The sequence below is a fragment of the Panthera onca genome, chromosome D2 (assembly GCF_046562875.1).
Source record: "Panthera onca isolate mPanOnc1 chromosome D2, mPanOnc1 haplotype 2, whole genome shotgun sequence".
Classification (NCBI taxonomy): domain Eukaryota; kingdom Metazoa; phylum Chordata; class Mammalia; order Carnivora; family Felidae; genus Panthera; species Panthera onca.
In genome coordinates this window covers 75146760-75164769 of record NC_138349.1, presented here as the reverse complement: position 1 = coordinate 75164769, position 18010 = coordinate 75146760, and the positions used below count along the sequence as shown (strand labels likewise).

The 18010-nt window shown below is 48.9% G+C and overlaps 1 protein-coding gene and 2 long non-coding RNA genes across 6 annotated transcripts in view; 1 reads left to right on the top strand and 2 right to left on the bottom strand.

Moving 5' to 3' along the window:
* The window catches only part of LOC132685486 (uncharacterized), a 72267-nt gene extending 66792 nt beyond the window's left edge, over positions 1-5475 (top strand). For 2 of the 3 annotated variants that reach the window (XR_009613132.3, XR_009613130.3), the window contains one exon: positions 4186-5035. This is a non-coding gene — a long non-coding RNA (uncharacterized LOC132685486). Of the gene's footprint in view, positions 1-4185; positions 5170-5363 lie in introns of those variants that run through there. The other variant, XR_014135386.1, reaches the window with a different exon arrangement.
* TBCE (tubulin folding cofactor E) overlaps positions 1-18010 on the bottom strand; it is a 622247-nt gene that overhangs the window by 544922 nt on the left and 59315 nt on the right. The gene's annotated exons all lie outside the window — the stretch shown is intronic.
* On the bottom strand, positions 1893-5367 carry LOC132685487 (uncharacterized). 2 transcript variants are annotated; one of them, XR_014135387.1, is made up of 3 exons: positions 5226-5367; positions 3794-4030; positions 1893-3193 (listed from the first exon to the last, which is right to left on the bottom strand). It is a non-coding gene; the product is annotated as an uncharacterized LOC132685487 (long non-coding RNA). The 2 variants fall into 2 exon arrangements; XR_009613136.3 differs by lacking the exon at positions 5226-5367 and having other exon boundaries at positions 3794-4190.

Genomic DNA, 18010 nt, shown 5'->3' with positions numbered 1-18010 from the left:
GAGTCTGATTATTTGCTTATAATGTTGATCCTCCCTTTTACATTTTTAAATGCATTTAGGCATAATTTATAGCCTGTTCTGAGAGCTTCATTATCTGATGTTCTTGGGGGTTCCTGAGGTTCATTACTGCCTGCCGTGTTTGTTGGCTCTGGTTCTTCGTGCTCATGTCCCTTGAAGCATGTTGTAGTTTTTGATTGTGAACTTCCGTTTCAAAGAACGTTCACTATGGGAATCTTGTGTGGCTGAGGCTGGGGATCTGTTTCCATAGAGAAGTTTCTCATTTGCTTCAGCAAGTGCCCCTGTGATATTACTAGATTGGGACTCTTTTGATGCTATCTAATCAGCATGGACTTTCTAGAACATACAGGTGTGTCAGTTTAAACCCCAAGGCTGCGTGAAGCATGGCCTGTGGTTCTGAAGCTCAAGGTGACTTTGTTCCCCGCCAGGGCTCCCTCTGCACAGGCAGCCAAAGTGTCCGCACCTGCTCCGGTGTTCAGCCCGCTTTGGCCTCAGGGATTTCCTTTACTGATCTCAGCTGTGCTTTTAAAACCGTGTGTGTTATTTTTGTACAGCATATCTAGGTATTTTGTGGCCGGAGGTTTTTCAGATTCTCCTCCATGATAATGCCACAAATGATAGTTTCTGTCATTCCGAATTTCTGAGCCCAGAAAAAAGCTTTCTCACCATGATTACATGTTTTGAGATCTCCCCAAACGTTAGAGACGGATGGTGGTGATGGCTGCACAGCATCGTGAATGTACTTAATGCCACCAAAAAAAAATTCATGGCAATTCTACTGCACCGATCAGAAGACATCCCTTATTTTTGTGTGCAGCTTTTCATTTGGATGGGGTTTTGGTTTTGTTCTGCAGAGAAAACAGCTAACGCACTCTTTGCTAAAAAGGACTAGAGTGCACAAATGGTTGGATTTATTTAGTACCAAAATGTGAGATTAAAAAAAAAAAACCCTTAGGAATTTGAGGACACTGGGAGGGTGGCTCAGCACTGAAAAGAAAGCTGCGGGAGAAAGGCGTCTCAGTTCTCTCCGCCATCCATGCTCTCTGGCTTTGAGTAACGCAAGCATTCCTTTCTCTTGCTGTTGGGTTTCTCGAGCCTCAGAGATCTGTTTTACCAGAAAAATGAGAAAGTCTTCGCCCAAGGAAGCATCAGTGTAGTGAAGTCGAATTACTGTAAAGGTTTCTGGGCTGAGTCAGTGGGAGGGCGGCCAGTGATCACTTCCTGTCTCACCCAGAGGAGGGAGCTGCCCCGGAAAGGGACGTTGATGCTGGACCAACTTTAGGTGCTTCCTTTATTTCCTCAGGGACCAGCAGGACACTCTCTTTCTCTGCATGGAAGGCTCTGATATCCAGATGGGGAAAATCTAACTCCGTGGACCAGGAAGGAAAGCCATTCATTCGTTCATCACTCCTACCTCTTATTAGAGTGAAGTAAGAGCTTTATGGGAAATGTAGGCAGGAAACTTTCACTATGACTACATATGTGTATTTAACAATTTTTTTTTTTTTTTGGATTGAGAATCTTAATTACTCTGAATGCAAAACACTCAATAATGTCCTTTGTCTTTGTTGTTGTTACTGTTCTGTGAACATGTTTTTAGAAAAAACCCGGTGCCATGACATGACCTTTGCTGATGAGGCAATGCTGGGTCCATTTGTTCATTCTTTTTTTTTTTCTTTCAAATAACATTTGTCCCACATTATATATTAGGGATTTGTACTGGTGCTGAGGGGCTCAAAGGATAAATAATAGTCTCTGTCCTTAAGAGTCTCTGTCTGATGCCTTGCGGAAAGGCCAGCCCACATACAGAAAGAAAATGCTAAACAGAACACAATTCATCTTCAAAGGATCTAATTAAAGAATCAGAGCGAATATTTCCATAACTTTTTTTATTGTGATAAAATATACAGAACGCAAATTTACCACTTTAACCATTTTTTAAGTGGCATTAAGGACGTTCCCACCGTGGGCAACCATCAACTACCATCCGTCTCCAGAACTTTCTTATCTTCCCAACTGAAAGTCTGTCCCCATGAAACGCTAACTCCCCATTTCCACGCCTCACCCACCAGCCTCTGGCAGCCACCGGTCTCCTTTCTGTCTCTATGAATTTGACTCCTCTCAGGAGCTCGTAGAAGTGGAATCTTACAGCGTTTGTCGTTTGGGGTCTGGCTTCTCCATTACTTTTTTTAATGGAAGGAAATATGACTTGCTGAAAAGAAAATGTCAGCCTTGTCCCTGACTGACTCACCACTTGGCTTGGCCCAGAGTAAGACGGTCAACTTTAGCGTGCTCAGCTCTCCGATAACGCGACCGTTTTAGTATCTTTTCTTGAAGACCCCATCACAGTGTTGTGATATTAGTCCATTCGAGTTGATCGACATTATTATAGCCTTAAGAGGCTGCCACTCCCTGGAAACATGTTCCAGCCTCCCCCCCCTCAGGGGGTGGTGGAGTGAGGTAAGCAGCTTGCAGGTGGGACCAGCCCCGCTGGCTTCCACGGGCTGCGTGTCTCACAGGCGCTTCACGTGTGAGCACGTAGCGAGCCCTGCTAGTCCCTGAGCCCGGAGGCCTGCCAGAAACCCAGACCCCAAGGACTCCCCTCCAGACGTGTGCTCTGAGCCGGGCTGTCTAAACTCTTTCCTCTGGAACCAATCAGACACTCGCCGAAGGGGCCATATCTCACCGACTGCTTTTGAGTCACGTGTCATATTTGAGATCTGCCCTGGGTTGGGAGCTGAAACATTTTGGCTTGTCTCCACTGGAGTCGGGGCAAGGCCTGAAGTCACGAGGAAGGCTGGCTCAGGTTTCCCACTGTGTTTCTGGGGCACGTGGATATGCAGCTGAAATGTTGTACCTTATGCAGCAAGGGTGGTCTGCCGAGTACGAGTCGACATGGCGGCTCAGCTTCTTGGGGTTCGTCTCTTCCTTCCAGCAGAGCATAAGGTCCACGAGGGCTGAGCTGATCACCGCCGGCTCCTCAGTGCCTTCCAGGGAGTCTGGAACAAAGGGTGACTGTGTCCTACAAACTGGAGGAGGTATCTGTTGTCAGGCTAGGGAGTGCGCCAACGTACGGAAAGTTACGTTGTCAGAAACAAGAAAAGGATGCCGCTGATAAATGCACTCGTGCTACTTAACCAAGAAATATTCTCAATGATTGCAGTTCTTTAAAAAACTAGAATGGAGGCAAAAAAATGCTTTTCTTTAAAAAAAAAATTTAATACAGTGTTTTATCCTAAAATAACATTATTTAAAAAAAAGTTTTTTAAATGTTTATTTATTTTTGAGAGAAGGGGAGAGAGACAGAGTGTGAAGGAGGGGCAGAGAGAGAAAGAGAGAGAGAAGGAGACACAGAATCCGCAGCGGGCTCCAGGCTCTGAGCTGTCAGCCCGGAGCCCGAAGCGGGGCTCAAACTCATGAACCGTGAGATCGTGCCCTGAGCCAAAGCCGGATGCCCAACCAACTGAGCCACCCAGGTGCCCCCTAAAATAACATTATCTATTACCTTTTTTCTTACCAGATTTCACAGAAGCTTCTGGAGGTACCAGTGAAACACTTAGAACTGAAAGAGGAAATTACTTACTTGCGTTTTCAGGATACAAATATCCTGGTTTTCTAGGATGGTTAAACGCTAACACTGCCAGTGAGAATGTGATGCAACGTTGGTGAAGCAACTGCCGTGTAACATTGTCTCGCGTAGGATTTTATTAGAAAAAAAGAAAAGAAAGCTGAGGTCTTGGAAAATATTAGAAAAGTATCTCTCTGCAGGGCTTACCACATAAGCACGTTGTTCTCATTCCCCAGTGGCTATGGTTGGTTTGGACCGGACAGTTCCGCCTTTGTCTCCAGGGTTTGGGCCTCGCTTCTGGTTTTTGACCACCCGCCAGCCATGCTGTCCTCATGGAAGTCATGCAGGGAGAGCTGACGTGGTCTGAGCTGACTCCTCCGGGGCCTTGCACAGATGTGAGGTCTATCACCAGCACGCCGCTCGCTCACGGAGGGTGCCGGGAAGCTGTGCGGGCGGGCAGAGCAGTGGCTAACGGATAGCCCAAGAACTGAGCCTTCCTCTAAGGTACCCCCACCCCCCAGAAGGTCAGCAAAGACCCCTCGAATGTTTTTTCTCCTTGCTTCTCTCCCCTTATTTGTGTGGTATACATCTCTTTTTAGCTTGCAGGGACCACGCCTAAACAAAGGAGCCAAAGATACACCCCAAATCGAAGCCACATCCCGTGTTCCCCAAAGATGATGGCTTTTCTGTTCCCCGCAGCTCATTACGAGGGCTCCTCACCGGACAATGGATCTCTCTGGGCCACCCAGCCACACAGGGGATAAGACAGCTTCTGAAATACAGAATATTTTTGGAGCTCTGATCCCGACTCCCACATCCGCAGCCCCTTTTGGACTAGACAGCCTCCTCCTCGGATTCTCGGTGGCTCATCACATCCCTCCATCTGTGACCAGAAACGGGCCGGGGGAACGAGTAGATAAGAAGGCCGTCGCCGACCAGGCCCACGGCTTCCCAGACGGAAAGCGGTTGGAAGCACAGCGGTTTGCGTATCAGCCGTCGCAGAGCAGGGGCTGAGGCAGGCGATGGAGGAAGACGGGAGGTGAAGCTGGCATCAGAGCCTTCCCTGGCAGAGCGATTCCCGAAGACACTGCTGATGAACTGCAGCCTGTCCGGGAGCCCCCCGCCCCCTGGGACCCCCGCCCCCTCCTCTTCTGTGCAGAGAAAGGTAGCCGGGGAGCTGTCGCATGGCTGGGGTGCCATCTGCCCTGACCCCTATCGTTTCGCCTCTTGGCTTGGGTCCCAGGCCCCACGGTGGGCCGGCGGCTGGCTAAGGCCACAGATGAGCTGAGTAGCTACACGGTATGGCTTGGGAGCATTTCAGCATGGCGGGAAGGGAGCGTGCTTTGCAGGCGAATGGCCCCAGCGTCCTGGCCCAGCCCTCTTTCCTTTGAAATCCAACTGCATTCTGGCACTTTGCATTACTTAGGGTAACACGGGCAGCGGTAACAAAGAACCCCTCCGATTTCACAGCCTTAGCACTGATATTTACGTCCAGTTCAGGACAGTGGGTGACCGTCCTCAGGCGGCGATTCAGGAGCCCAGGCTCGCCGACCCCTAGGGCCTTGGAGACCTCCGCGCGGAGGGTGAGAGAAAGCGCAGGTTACATTAGCCTCAAACGACACACCTCACTTCTACTCACATTTCATTGTCGGGAGGATGGGGAAACGTAATCCGTAATCCGAGGGAGAACTTCGTGCTGCGGCCGGGAGGGTGCCAGTGTCGCTGTCACAATAATGGGGTAAACTTTCAAAGCTTCGATTTCCTCATCTGTAAACAGAGACGTGGAACCAACAGCCGAGAGTTACCAGGAAGACGAGAGCTGATGTCTGCGATGCGACTCAGCCAGTGCCTGACGTGGATCGGGGGCTGGGATTACAGCCAGAGGGACGGGGGCTGTCTCATCAGCTGGAGCCCCACATGTCCATCCTGTGCTTCTGCAGAAAGAGGTTTCTTACGTGAGACTGTTATGCAACGTGCGTGCCGGATCGTGGTTAATATGGGAATGCTGGTCTCCGTCACGATGATTATTCGGTACCGTGCATTACGTACTGTGATTATGTTGTAAATGCAAGTGAACCGCTCACTCTAACAAACGTCCCATGGTCTAAAATTCCGGGGGCATCGATGCAAGCTTTGGACTATTCTCCCATTGTTTGCTATCTTTGAAAAGGCCTTTGTTATCAAAGCGGCAGAGATCATTGCAAAAATTGCCAACACACAGATGGCTCCAAAGTGGAACTTAAAAGCCTTCTCCCCACGCTCGGTGCCCCCTCTCTTACCGTTGTTGGATAAGCAACTATCGTTAACGCTTTCGGTAAATCCTTCCAGAAACACTCTACGTTTCTACGCAAGCATATTTAAGTCCTCTCCTTTTGCACAAAAGCAAATCATGCTAACGTGTTATTCCGCAACTGCTTTCTCTTTTTCTCTGCTTCCGCATCTGCTCTAACTCAATAGTATTCCATCGTGGAATGAGCCACAGTTTCTTTAACCAGAGATGAGAGGTTTAGTGCGAAGTAAAAAGGCATCAAACCCCTCTTTTCTCCGTGTGAGTGGATGGCTCACTCCCCACGCTGACCTCCCCACCAGATTTCAGGTGTCCTCTGAAATCCCAGTCCCATCTGGGTGCACCCAGGGTCCTCGTGCCTCCTACCGGGGCATCCCCTCAACATCCCAGGATGTGAATGGCTGTGGTTCAAAAAACGAGGATAAGGGCTTGGGGGTGGAGTAAGCTGTCAAAAGTCTTCAGGAACTCCTTCCTTGTGCCCGTAGCCTCTAGCTGGCTCAAAAAGGTAAAACGCTCTTTCTTGTCCCCTCCGGGGCATGGGGTACGCTTGGTTCAACTTCAGAGATCTGGGCCCAGAGATTGGTGATCCGAAAAGGAATCCTATACTGTCGCTCAGGTCATTTGGATGAAGACTTCTTAATGTAGGGAGAAAACCAAGTGGTCCTTGCAACTTTGCGGGTTTTCACTGGGCATTTGGAGATCTCGCTGGTTCCGTGTTCAGTGAGGCTACGAAAAAGATTCTGTGCACACATCACTTGTCCGAGCCATGGGAACCCAACCGGCTTCGGGCCTAGAAGACTATTTTCCAGTTTTCAAACGTTCAAAGGTGTGCCACCTTCTGATTTCCTTTTTTCCATCTCTGCAGACGGCAAAGCCTTGGAGTCACAGGTTGGGTGTGTTTATATTCTTTGGAATAAACACATCACAATAAATAAACTCCTTTAAAAAAAAAAAGCATGATCGTTGCCCCACCGCACCTTGGCAATTGCTGCCCAAGTGACTTGTAAATCTTTTCGAGGGAGATGCATTCCTTCGGACAATTTAGAAGGAGATTTGTGCTAAGAAAACAACCTCTGTTGATTCTCCTGCATCAGCACAGGATGATATTTTTGGCCACAGTGATCCTCACGGAATGTTTTTTGCTTTTTCTGGAAAGCAGATAAATGCCTCCCTTCCCAATTACCACTGAGGATAAGTAGTAAAGAGTCAGGGAGCGTCCAGGGACTCCTGCTCTAGCAGATGTAGAGGTCTTTTTATTGCCTTCAGTGCACTGGGCCAGGCTCACATTAGTCCTATTTTTAGCCTTTCGGACTGACTCGGTGAATCTGGCCTCCTTTTTCAACGGATCATATTAACGAACTGCAGATGGGGCCCTAATTGATTCTTTTCTATCACAATTATTTGCAGGCAAATGTCCTCAACGTCTCCTTGGTGAATAGTCACCTAGTTTCTGAAAGCCCTGCTCGGTCTGGGAACAGGTTTTCTCTTTGGTTTGGACACCAGAGGAGAGACTATCCTAGACGGATTCACTGAAGCGCTTGGATGCATACGAGGCATCTCTGGCGGGTGTGTTGAGGGTCTGGAATCTCGGCGGTTCTGCGTTCGGTTACACGGAGATGTTGGCACCTCGCATCTCGGTGGACCAGGCAAGGGCCGCATTACTGGATGACGTTTAGAAGCATTTCCCCCACCGATTAGCACGCTCATGAGCTCCATTAGTCCAGCAGCCTGCCCAAGTGAGTCCTCTCCTCCCCGCCACACCTGGAGGTAGGTCGATCCCCGAAGGCATTTTTATTTTATATTCCACAGACTTTTCCTTAAAAGGCTCTCAATTTACCCTTTGGTTCCATGTGAATTCTGGGACCATTCTCCTCCGTGTGACCAAACGCTGGCAGCGGGTCGGGGGGTTAGCACTGTGTTCTTTTTTTTTTTTTTTTTTTTTTTAAGTTTATTTATTTATTTATTTATTTATTGAGAGAGAGCGAGCAGGGGAGGGGCAGAGGCGGCGGGGGGGTTGGGGGGAGAGAGAGCATCCCAAGCAGGCTCCACACTGTCAGCGCAGAGCCCGATGCGGGGCTCGAACCCACGAACTGTGAGATCGTGACTTGAGCCGAAACCAAGAGTCGGATGCTTAACTGACTGAGCCACCCAGGCGCCCCTAGCATTGTGTTCCAATATAAACGGGGGCGTGAGTTTGCACGCACAACAGTGCAAGGTGCTGTCCGTCCACACCGAGGGAAGCCACAGATGGCACTGACACAATTGCTTCTGAGTCAGGCGGGGCACTTACTCAACCGACTGGTGCAGAGAACCATAGGGAGTGATGAAGGACAAAACTTCACCCCTGTTCATACTCCAGACAAACATCGGTCTGTTTTCCGGTGAGTTACAATCGATCAGTCAGTCAACAAACCAAGAAATGATGTCATGGATGTTTTCTAGGACGCCAGACGCCGTGTTAAGTGCGTTCCGTCCTGACTCCATAGCAGCCCCCGTGCAAGAACGTGGTGACTTACACGTTCCCATGGCAGCCCTAGAAGCTCTGTGCTGTTTTCGTCCCCACCTCACAGATGAGGAGACAGCCTCACAGAAAGCACCGATCGGGGCTCATCAAGCAGACAGCCGGATTTATCCAGCTCGGGGCTTCATCCAGAGCACCAGTGTTTCCTCCGTCACACGGAGGGTCTTGCTGTCACCCAGGATGCACATGGTCACATCCGTTCCGTGTCGGATGCTTTAAACCAGGAGACAATTTATGTGTTGATCTAGTTAAACGTATAATTTGAAAGCCAAAGCTTCTACATAAAACATCATAGCCTCATTTTCAGGTCTGACAACTTGTACTATATTATTATCTGCCCTTTGGGTTATTTGAGCACCTGTCCATCATGGAAATCACAGAGCTACCTTATTTTATGTTCAGGCACTGACATACGACATTATTTTAGTTTCAGGTACACATAATGATTCGATATTTGTATGCATTGCGAAACGATCACCGCAATAAACCCAACTCACATCTTTCACCACACATAATTACAGAGGTTTCTTCTTTTTTTTTTTTTTTCTTGTGATGATGGGAACTTTTAAGATTTATTCCCTTAACAACTTTCAAATATGCAGTACAGTGTTATTAACTGTAGTCACCATGCTGTACCTGACATCCCCGGGACTTAGAATAATTTTAACTTTCGGAATTAAGGACTCACGTTGCCCAACTACGTTCTGGGCCGTCCCTCAAAAGCGCCAAACCCCAGCCGTCTTACGGTTCACTTGACCTTTTTGAACGTCTCCAAGCTGACGGATTTGACAAAGCACATCAGTAGTGAGTCTCGCTGGCTTCGGGATTGGAAGCTGCCGTCCGAGAGTGTTGTGGTCCGTGGACAGTCCAGTCTGCTCTCTTCAGGGAGAGTGTAGACAAGGCAGGTGGACTCCACCATTCTCCCCATTTCTTCCTTGTGGCTTCCAAGCCCACTTCTGTGGCCTTGATTATTGCACTGCCACCTAAGGAAATGCGGGGTCCCCACCAAGAAGTGAAGTCATTTTCATTCGTACTGAATTAAATTATTGGGGTGCCCGACAGTTACGTATTCTGTGACCTTGATTCCCCCTAGACACTGACATCCCTGAAGTCCCTGCAAAAAAGACTCTGGGAAGGCACTCGACTCCCTGGCCTCTTTTTCATCATCTCTAAATGATGACATTTAATGAGCTAATATTTTGTGGTTCGGCGGAGTTAGGAAATTTCCAATCTCTGCTGATAAAGGAGTTTATTATTTTTCTAGCACATGCTGGCTTGAGAATTATAGTTGACCTCAGTAGATCCCAGTTAGGAGGGAGGGGGCGGTGATGGCAGAGTTCAATCGTGGATCTATAAATACTGAGTGATAGGCTTGATTCCTATCACTTAGCCTTAAAAGATTTTTTAAAGCTCACAATTGGTTTTCATTTATTTGAGACAAATCACCACCATACATCTTTGTTTTTTTAATTCTATTTTAGAGAGAGAGAGAGTGAGCAAGAAGAGAGAGGCAGAGTGGGGGAGAGAGACAGAATCTTAAGCAGCTCCATGCTGAGCAGAATTCGATCCCAGAACCCTGAGATCGTGACCTGAGCTGAAATCAAGAGTCGGACCAGGTTCCAGGCTCCGAGCAGGTTCCAGGCTCCGAGCGGTCAGCACAGAGCCCGACGCGGGGCTCGAACTCGTGAGCCGTGAGATCATGACCTGAGGGGGAGTCGGAACGCTGAACCGACTGAGCCACCCAGGCGCCCCGGCATACCTAAATTCTTTACGGGCTTTTGTCATGCTGTATTTTCTTGATCAAGAAGTGGTAAACATACAACCATTATCACATGTGAGTCTGCCATATTTTGGGGGGTCTGAAAAGGGGTCCCCTATTTGAGAATATGGGAGCTGCTAATACAGAGGAGAGCCAAGGCCCATACAGTGACAAACCCTTGAAACGCCAGGCCCAGCGGGGCAGAGGCCTGCATCCCGGTGGGGGGGGGGGGGGGTCACACAGCAAGAGGATCGTAGGGATGAGGACGGGGTTCTGTGTAACGAGGGCTGGGGACAGCTCACTCATCTACGAGCTCTGTGGTTTGGCATCATGTTTATGAAATACCTGCTTCATTTGTTGATTTTTTAAAAAAAATGTTTATTTAGGGGCGCCTGGGTGGCTCAGTTGGTTGAGCGTCTGACTTCAGCTCAGGTCATGATCTCGCGGTTTGTGAGTTTGAGCCCCGCGTCGGGCTCTGTGCTGACGGCTCAGAGCCTGGAGCCTGCTTCAGATTCTGTGTCTCCCTCTCTCTCTGCCCCTTCCCTGCTCATGCTCTGTCTCTGTCTTTCAATAATAAATAAACATTAAAAAATTTTTTTTAAATGTTTATTTTAAGAGAGAGAAAGAGAGAAAGAGATCAGGAAAGGGTCAAAGAAAGAATCACAAGCAGGCTCTGTGCTCAGCCTGGGCTCGAACCCAAGAACATGGATCACGACCTGAGCCAAAATCCATTCCAGAAGCTTAACCCGATGAACCGCCCACAGGCCCATAGTTTGTTGATTTTTAAAATGAGCTTTTAGTAGGGCGCCTGGGTGGTTCAGTCAGTTAAGTGTCTGACTCTCGATTTCAGCTCAGGACACGATCTCGAGGTTCAGGGATTCAAGCCCCGCATCAGGCTCTGTGCCGATAGCGTGGAGTGTGCTTGGGATTCTCTCTCTCCCTCTCTCTTTCTGTCCCTCAAAATAAATAAACTTGAAAAAAAAATAAAGTGAGCTTTTATCTAAATTCATTTTCATGCTGCATAGACCCAGTCTGTTTGGACAGCCAGCCCAGTAGAAATGGAGGCACTGATGGGTTTTGTCCCTCTGACCCTTCAGAGGGGAAAAAAATATTACCTATCGTGATGGTAGGAAGCAGTTCCCCATGCCCTTTCTTAGGACAAAGAAAGAGGCCACCAAATGGAGTAGCCAGGCACGACTGTGTGTCTCCTGGGGGGGTGGGTCCCCCCCAAGCACCCTTTCACCTGTCACCTGGGACCCTTCCCTTGTGTCAGATAGTTTCGTGTTCCACGCCCATTTGCTCTGCCAGATTTTAGGCTTTGTGCATGCAGGCTGTACCTGCCTGGCCTCATTTCCTGGGTCCAACATAGGACATGTTCAAAAATATTTGTTGAATGAATAAACCAGTCAGTGAATGAATATGTGCAGTGTTAAGTATGATTTTGACTTTATAAGTTAGAGATTGAAAAAGTTTTAAGGAGATTTTTAAGCCCAGATCACTATTTATTAAATATGCCTACTCAGTCCATTTAATTTTTTTAGGTTTATTTATTTATTTTGAGAGAGAGAGAGAGAGCGTGGGTGTGCATGACTGGGGGAGGGGCAGAGAGGGAGAGAGAATCCCAAGCAGGCTCCTTACTGTTAGCATAGATCCCCACCAGGGGCTCGAACTCATGAACCTTAAGATCATGACCTGAGCTGAAATCAAGAGTCAGACCCTCAACCGGCCACCCAGGCGCTCCAAGTCAATTTTCTTTAATTGCCTGCATGGAATCATAGAAGGTCAGAGTGTTAAATGAAAAACCCTACTTCTCCCCCTTGATTATAGAAACAACATATGCCCATCGTAGAAAAAATAAATTAAGGAGATAAGGAAAAGCTTCATAAGCCACCTCCGTGTGTTTCCCAGCTCACATCTTTTCTGACTCTCCCCTGTGTGTGTCTGTAGAGTTTCAGGGAGCCCCCGGGCCGTTTCTCTGCCCTGCTCTGCGCAGGAGGCTGACCCATCATGGCAGATGCCAGGCTCCTCCGTGCACCCTATCCCAGCTTCCTGTTATGTGCCACCAACGTGAGGCACTGGCCGGAATGAAGCCCGTGGAAGGAAGAGAAATCAGTACACTCCTCCCCAACGACTTCCCAGCGGTCGCCTGTCCGTCCTGACTTCAGTTCCTGCCTCTGGCCTCGCCGGCACGGCTCCTGTCCTAAGCAGGCCCAGGATACGCTATCCCCTCCTTGTTCTTCATGCTCATGGGGTCATTGCCTCTCCCCCCGCATTCCTTCCCCCCCTGGTCTGGGTGTCACCAACCCGTGTGTTCACTGAACTGTCCACAGCTCTTAAATTGGTCCCTTCACTGAAGCCCCTTTATAGGAGCCACATAGGATGGGCTGTGTTTCTGGCCTGATTAAAACAATACGCACCTGTATTTACATAAATTGTGTCGGGCTATGCATTCTATCTGGTTACCTGCTTTTTAAAATTATCTTTTTTTAGAGAAACAGAGAGTGAGCATGAGCAAGGGGGAGGGGCAGAGAGAGAGAGAGAGAGAGAGAGAGAGACTCCTAAGCAGGCTCCACGCTCAGCTCAGAGCCCGATGCAGGGCCCGATCCCACGACCCTGGGATCATGACCTGAGCTGAAATCAGGAGCCAGATGCTCAACCGACTGAGCCACCCAGGTGCCCCTGGTTACCCGCTTTTAAAGTCAACAATACTCTGTAATAGGAATCTTTTAATGGCAGCAGATACAATTAAGTTTCCGCATTATTCTACTTGTTAGGATTTTCAGTGGGATCTGATTAAATTCCATAAGTATGTATTGAGTTTCTACCCTGGGTAAGATGTAGTCCCTGCCCTTAAGTGGGGCGGGGGGGGGGGGGGAGACAGTGCTATGTGGGCCTTAAGACAAGTTAACTGTGTGGAAAATAGGAGGTGTCATAAAGGAGGTACTAGCTAAGAGCCATAACAGTTCAAAGGAGAGAGTGTGGGTCATGCCGAAAGGTTTGTTGGAGGAGGCAGTGGCCAGGATAAGCCAGGGGTGGGGAGCACCTTAAACCAAAGGGAGCAGGAGCCTGGAAGACACCCCAGGCAGAGAGGGTGGCCAGACCCAAGGCTTGGAGCTGAGAACTTACAGGACTTTTTTTGAGCCGTGAAGAGTCTGGTTCAGCTGAGAAGAATGGAATGTTCTTCCAAAGGTACTTTGTTCATCTCTTCTTTAAATTAATTTTTCTTGAATGGATATCATTTTTCCTTTTCCCTTCTAGATTATAGCCTCCTTGAGGCCAAGGACCAGTCCTTCACACCCTGCTGTAGACCTTATGCTTAGAATAAGGCAGGGATTCCCAGTAAAAGTTTGTCGAGTGAATCTGAATAGATAACCCTACGATGGGAACGGAAATTTGTTGTCAGATCGTGGTGGGTCTTGGGGGCCGGGCTGAGTGGTTTGTGGGAAATGCTCTGGACCTGTCTCCTTCTGGTCATTTCCCGCCCCCAACTCCTTTCAGAGACTTCTCGCTCTTTTAGACCTAAATGGAATCACCGATATGAAAATGCTTTTTGGACAGGACGCTATCTCCCAAGAAGATGGGTCCCATATTCCCATGTCTTCCTTCTTCTACATGTGGGTCAGGGGTAGGAAGCCCTGACCCATGCTGCCCAGGGAAAGAGGTTGCAAATTGGCCAAGAATCAGGCTGGCCTTTGAAACGGAGGGCAAAATAAGAACTGAGGTTGGCTTTTCTACCAATATTCAAAGTCCTGAGCCCCTTCTCCTCTGGCCAACCGAAGAAAAGCCAGGAAGTGCCAACGTTTGCCCTATCTATCCCTCCACATCCTGCCTATGTGACTTGGTAGCTCGAAGGCATTGATTGTTGGGCCAGGGAACGTGACCAGGTTTGGGACATCTGTGCAGCGCGTGCGTATGTAGTGAGGGGGCGTCGATGATGGTGGTGCTCAACAACCACAATAACGAAACAGCAGAAGAGACGATTTATGTGGGCGTGAGCATGAGCTCCACTGCGCCCTGACTGCGTGTGCCACTTTGCCATGAGGCAGCTTACCTTTCTTAGCTTTCTCTTCCATCGGTAAAGTGGAGGCGGTGATATCTACACTCACAAAGTTGTGCAAACACAGGGGAGAACGGGCAGACGGAAACACGTAGCTTGGTGCAGGGACTCGCCGTATTTTATTCTTTTCCTCCCTACACGTCAGTACTCTATCTTCTCTTTTTTTCTTTTTTGATGGTTATTTATTTTGACAGAGAGAAAAAGAGGGAGAGAGCATGCACAAGTGGGGGAGGGGCAGAGAGAGAGAGAGAGAGAGGGAGAGAGAGAATCCCAAACAGGTTCTGCGCTGTCAGCGAGGGATCAATTCCATGAACCATGAGATCGTGACCCGAGCAGAGATCAGGGGTTGGATGCTTGGGGCGCCTGGGTGGCTCAGTCGGTTGAGCGTCCGACTTCAGCTCAGGCTGTGATCTCACGGTTTGTGGGTTCGAGCCCCGCGTCGGGCTCTGTGCTGAGGCTCGGAGCCTGGAGCCCGCTTCAGATTCTGTGTCTCGTTCTCTCTCTGCCCCTCTCCCGCTCATGCTCCGTCTCACTCTGTCTCTCAAAAATAAATGGAAAAAAAAAAAACAGCCGGATGCTTAACCGACTGAGCTACCCAGGCACCCCTGGGCTCTATCTTTTCTATTCCAAACTTTGTTGGGACAGACTTTTATATTTCTCTGTGAAGGATTATCTATTAATATCATGTGTGGTACAAATTTTCTTGGAAGTGTGTGGCACTTTGGACGTAGTTGGGGAGAATTCTCCATTGCCTCTTCATCTCTGATCTCTGATCCTTAAGAAACAAAACAAAACAAAAAAACGACCAAAAAGCAAAACTTGGGCGTCTGGCTTCCATTCTGAAGCCAGCTGTTCTGTTAGCTGGTGTGGAGTGAAAGGCACGCGATGCAGATGAATGGCCCTCCCGAAGCACGTAATATGCTTCTCGGGGAGGAGAGATACTTTGAATGAAACCAGTTTGCACCACGGGACCTCAGGGTGTCCTATTATGACGGTCTCATAGACATCCAGGAAAACCTGTTGACTGTTGAAAAGCCAGATTCTAAATACTGTTTACTCCCGAATAATTTGTAATTCCTTTCCCAGCTCAAATAACCATAAACTCCTACAAAGTGGTTTATAAACACTCATTAGAGTATTACAAAAGTCCTTTGAGCTCCACATGATTATCTCCATTTGGCAGTTGAGTAAACTGAGTCACAGAAGTTGAAAGATCTGCTCGAAGCTCTGCCAGGAGCAAAGACGGGGCAGGGCCAGAGCTCAGACATCCCGGCTCCTCACCCGGTGAGTGGTTCCACAGAACGTGCTGGAGGTGGGGCACGTCCAGGCTCTTGACCTTTCAGGGTCCCTCGGTGCTCCGGCCTTCTGTTAACCCATTGTCTGGGACTGACAGAGGTCCCCTGGCTCCTGAGCTACCACTGTCCAGGAGCAAAGGCTTTGCTTTGAAAAGGCCATCAAAACATGTGTCCCAAAACTCACCGTAGGTTTTTTCTCCCCTGCGGCCTGGCCTCACCTTTCCCAATGACTGCTTGTAAATCGGGCCACAGAGCAGCAGAGAGAGTAGTAAGAGAGAGTCAGTAGTAAGAGAGAGTAGTAAGACGTCGGTTTTCTGCTTTTCCTGAAAAGCTGAAAATAGCCAGGGTTAGCGGGGTGTAGTAAACATTTCCTGCTTTCGGGCTGCCCTGAATTTAAACCCACTTCTTATACGTAGGTTCCACCGTCCCCCAGGGTGAACAGAAAGTGCCGGCTACTTGCTCTCCGAGATCCCTGGCCCTGGGGTGTGGGCACAGGACCCAGGCTCGGCCAGCTGGCAGCGCTGTGGGGGACTCAAGTGAATGGTAGGAAGAGTGGACTTGGTCCAGTGGTGGGTGGTGATCCCCACCCCAACCCCCCCCCCCCCCCCCGCCTGTTAGTGTTAGGGCCGTGGGGCCAGCAGGTTGGTCGGGGTCCCGGGGAGGCAGCTTTACCACCAGATTGCTGCTGTGTTGACCTTGGCTGTGGTTAAAACTGTTGGCCCGGGGTGCTCTTTGCTTCCCACTCATTTCTGGAAACTTCTGGATCGTTTGTGAGTTAGCAGTTCTCCTTCCAATAAGATGCCTTCCCGAGGTACACCCGAGTCAGGAGTTTTGTTTGTTTGCATCTGGCTGGGAACAAGTTGGAGAACGAGAGAGTTTTCCCTTTTCCTTTCCCCCTCGCGTTATTGAGAGATGGGTTCTCCCATCGGTATTGCAGAGACAGTCAACACGCCATGATACGGAAAGGCTCGAAAGGTCCGGAGTTGATGTTTGAGGGTGATCTAGCTCATCAGCGACATTGGTTGAACCCACATCGGAAACGTTGGTTGGCACATGGCCATCACATCACGTGGTGACGACTCTTACGTCATCACCATGACCAGCATCTCACCAGCATCGCTGTCCCTGACACTCTCACCGTAATGGTTGTGACTTAGATCCGCACCGCATACCCATTCGCCTCTCCCCCAGGCTCGCCATCCAGGGTCCTTAGGCAGCTCGGATGTGGAGTTGAGGAATGGCTGCACATGGGGAGTGAATGCTTTCGTCTTTCCCGCTACTTGGGGGGGGGGGGGTGACGGTGCTGTCTGGGGCACCTGGAAATCTTAGAAAACAGCGTTTTTCCCTACCCCGGTGGCAGTGGGCAAAATGCCTCTTACAGACTCACAGAAGAAGAGAACAGAATAAAAGGTAATGTTTGTTGAGTGCTTTTTATGTAAAACCTCATTTAGTCTTCCTAATATCCCTAAGAGGGAGGTGCTATTATTATCCCTAAATTACATGTGGGGCACCTGAGGCACAGAGAGGTGAAGTGACTTGCCCGGGGCTCTTTACTACCAGGCATTGGGTAGATGTCCACATGCTACAGGGTGGCTTCCAAAGCTAACTCTTTATCACAACTCCAAGGAAAGACGACAAAAACATAGACTTTCAGGACCCACAGCCAGAGATTTTAATTCCTCAAATCTGGGGAGGGTGAGGGTTGGGGCTTAGAGAGGGAACTGCTACCACGCCTCCCAAGGGATTCTGACGGGATCTGTCCATGGGCGGGTATTGGACAACCAATGGTTGACCCAGGGCTTATGTGGCCACTCCCCTTTCCGAGTGCTTGACGGAGAATACCTATTGATCGCTGTACTCTTTCCTGACTTGGCCTCAGAATCCTTCTCGATGCAGGTAGTGACTATCAATCACTAGCAGGTGGCTTCAAGACAAAATCAATTTGTCATCTTCAGCCTACGGTATCCAGGAGGGGAAGTGAAGGGGCTGAGTTTTATCACCGGCCACTAACTCACCAAAGAAGGAAAATAATGAGATATTTCCGTGCCCCGGGTTTCTTTCTGCTCTGTCGTGGGGAGATGTTATAGAACTTTTCACTTGTAGCCTGGAGAGGGTGGATGCTTATCTCTAAATTGCTCTATTAGTTTAAGATTATGCTGGCTACTTTAACATCTTATGACATTTTGTGAACTATTACAACTGTCACTGAAACGGTTCCGAATTTGAGCTTTTTTTCTTTTTTTTTTTTGAGTCATCCAAATGACCAGCTTCTACCCCGTGAATTGGATTAGTTTACATACGCAGGATCTATTTGTTAGGATGGCTCTAAACACTGACTCAGTTATGCTTGATCAGCAGCAGGACAATGGGGAAGGGGGTTCTCTTCCATCCATTCCTTAAGGTTCCAGGCTGATGAAGGCTCTGCCAGCCTCCATATGTGGGTTCCGAGATCAGGCACCTTAGGTGTTCAATCCAGGAGGTTGATGGTACTGAAAGACAGTGGAG